At 34.2% G+C, this 3,282-nt stretch overlaps 1 long non-coding RNA gene across 1 annotated transcript; it reads right to left on the bottom strand.

Moving 5' to 3' along the window:
* Window positions 1-757: 757 nt before the first annotated feature.
* LOC128228582 (uncharacterized) lies at window positions 758-2,448 on the bottom strand. Its single transcript, XR_008259945.1, has 3 exons — window positions 2,371-2,448; window positions 1,315-1,392; window positions 758-1,024 (listed from the first exon to the last, which is right to left on the bottom strand). It is a non-coding gene; the product is annotated as an uncharacterized LOC128228582 (long non-coding RNA).
* Window positions 2,449-3,282: the final 834 nt, after the last annotated feature.

Here is a 3,282-nt window from a genome sequence, read left to right as displayed (position 1 = left end):
TATTTGAAAATGAGTCAGCTGATTCTTAAGAAACCCAGTTACTCGTAAATTCCAATTTCTTAAATATATGATTTGGCCCAAAAATATAATATTATAAAGATTATATATATTTATCTTTCAGAATTTTTATCAGCGGACAAATTTTCTCGAACACCATGTACGCAATAATACATTTCAAACAAACCCAATGAACGGTCAATTGTTTTGAATTAATATGACAAACTGTCTTAATATGCCAAATATGAATAATGTCAATTTGCAAAATACCAAATATATAAGTCATGTACATTTGTATTGCGTAAATGGCGTTGACATTCCAACTCGCTTTTACTCCTTTTAGCGGCTAACAGCAGGTGCATAATGATTTTAATCTGGACCCCAAAATAACAATAATTTCTGAAAACTTCCATTTGGTTTTTGAGAAAAAAGATATTAACAATAGTCTAAAGATGAAATCTCCCAATCCTGAGTTAATGATTAATTCTGAAGTTTAGAACCTCTGTTTATCTGGACCCATTAATGATAATATTTTTCATTGTTATGCCAACTGTGAAGCAAATTTACGAGTTGCAATGTATGGAAACTAAAACACTATTGCACATAAACTATCACAGATAATAGCCCCTAACCCGGGCCTCTGTGCCCGACACGCTCAACGCACTTTGCACTAAAGACTCTGCTTGGCCACACACACCAGGTGCAATAACTCTCGAACTCAAAAATGTTTATCGGCCATATGAATGAATGTAAGCATAAATTAATTATATTATAGATAAATAGCACTTATGATAATCTACTCCACCAATGCAAATAAGTGCCAGAGACAGACATATATAAGTCAGTATCAGACATTTTAAATTCTCATTTATCAATGATGTAATTGTAAGTTATAAGTCCAGAGTTCTGGCGGACGGGCCTCACAGGTGCAATAGTCTAGAGTACATAGTGTTTGAGCGTAGTCAGACAAGCAAGACCCGGACCCTCGCACCAAAAAATCTCAAAGAGATCCGCCATAGGCCGACACCTGAAAAAGGAAAAGGAAATTGGATAAGTATTTAATTTTCAGTCAGATAGAAGACAGAATTAGTTGTTTGTATATATACAATTCAAACCTTTAATTCACGGTATACAACCAAGCATTATTAACATTCAATTTTCTTAGAGATCGCTAAAATACTGGTCAATTATTATTTTATATAAATTGGAAAAAATGCAGTCATTTTATGTTAAAACCGAAAAGATATCTTAAATTCATTTTCAGTTGTCAAGAATTCCGAGCTAAAATTATATATTGTTTCACCGTTAGGCGCTTACCCTGAGCATGTCCTTTCTGTTCATCTTGCTGGTGCTGTAGCTTGGAATGGACACCCACTCCTTGTGGCATGGATCAGGCTGAAAATAGTACAGTGACACATATTCAGACTTAAACACTTTATATCGTAATTACTTGTGGCATGGAACAGACTGAAAATAGTACAGTGACACATATTCAGACTTAAACACTTTATATCGCAATTACGTGTGGCATGGAACAGACTGAAAATAGTACAGTGACACATATTCAGACTTAAACACTTTATATCGCAATTACGTGTGGCATGGAACAGACTGAAAATAGTACAGTGACACATATTCAGACTTAAACACTTTATATCGCAATTACGTGTGGCATGGAACAGACTGAAAATAGTACAGTGACACATATTCAGACTTAAACACTTTATATCGCAATTACGTGTGGCATGGAACAGACTGAAAATAGTACAGTGACACATATTCAGACTTAAACACTTTATATCGTAATTACGTGTGGCATGGAACAGACTGAAAATAGTACAGTGACACATATTCAGACTTAAACGCTTTATATCGCAATTACGTGTGGCATGGATCAGACTGAAAATAGTACTGTGACACATATTCAGACTTAAACGCTTTATATCGTAATTACTTGTGGCATGGATGAGGCTAAAAAAGTACTGTTACACATATTCAGACTTAAACGCTTTATATCGTAATTACTTGTGGCATAGATGAGGCTAAAAAAGTACTGTTACACATATTCAGACTTAAACGCTTTATATCGTAATTACTTGTGACATGGATGAGGCTTAAATAGTACAGTGACACATATTCAGACTTAAACGCTTTATATCGTAATTACTTGTGGCATGGATGAGGCTAAAATAGTACTGTTACACATAGAAGACTAAAACATTAAACATGATTATGATATTTTGTTTGGTACATTTAAAACATATATACATTGCTACAGAAGGAAATGGTTTCCAATTAAAAAATCTACATGCAACGAGAATTTTACTTTTAACAACAGACAAAGTTTCATTCTTAATTCAGTTAAATTCTTACCAAGGCTTTGTCAAAGCAATAGGTGCGTGAGGTCATGCCGTAGATTTGCCTGGCAAAGTCTGCAACCAGCTCAGCACTAAAATGAAAAAAGTCTTCATTTGAGATGTTTTGCTATGTAGATACTGATAGTGTGACAAAATTTCAAAAATATGTAGTACGTACAATCATCGAAATTAGACCTTCGTATTAACAAGCCCGAATTCTTATGTTACATTTGGGATTGAAAAAATGAAAAGCCTAGCTGAAACTGAAACAGTTAACTCGCGGGTTTGTACTTGTTTTGAACACTGAACTTAACATACAGCATGAAGAGAGTGGTGCATAAGTATGATGAAAAATTATACTTGAAACCATCACATTGTAAGTGAAACACCAATTGTAAGCACATATTATTATCTTTTATAAATTATATGTTTTGGTTTGCAAAATTTATTTTGCAAATATTAAATGAGAGAAGTGAACGATTGACAAACTAATATTTCCCTCACCTGACATCCTGTCTGTTCGTCCTCATCAGGCGGCTAATAGCCGTCTGCATATCAGACAGGATCTGACTCTGAAGGTCCCAAGCCAACTGCAATAAATAAGAAAAAAATCATATACTAGTACTAGAAAAACCTGGAATTTGGCATATTTTTTCAATTCAAATTGGTATGCATATTCGAACTTAACATTACTACACAATGAATCTACAAGAAAATAACTTGACCATGAAGTCAAACTGAAAACAACAGTGTATATGCATATGATTGTTTAGAGGCACACATAGCAAATCAGACTTGATAAGTAAAACCATACCTGATGGACAGAATCCCTTGAAAAGACTTCCTGCAGGTATTTGTTTTTGAAGGAATCAATGTTTTTAAGGTGCACCGACTGATTCTTTTCGAGGACGCCCTCCATTTCCTGTTT

This window comes from Mya arenaria, chromosome 3 (genome assembly GCF_026914265.1).
Source record: "Mya arenaria isolate MELC-2E11 chromosome 3, ASM2691426v1".
Classification (NCBI taxonomy): Eukaryota; Metazoa; Mollusca; class Bivalvia; order Myida; family Myidae; genus Mya; species Mya arenaria.
The sequence above is the reverse complement of the archived record's forward strand: the minus strand, read 5'-3'. Positions and strand labels throughout refer to the sequence as shown.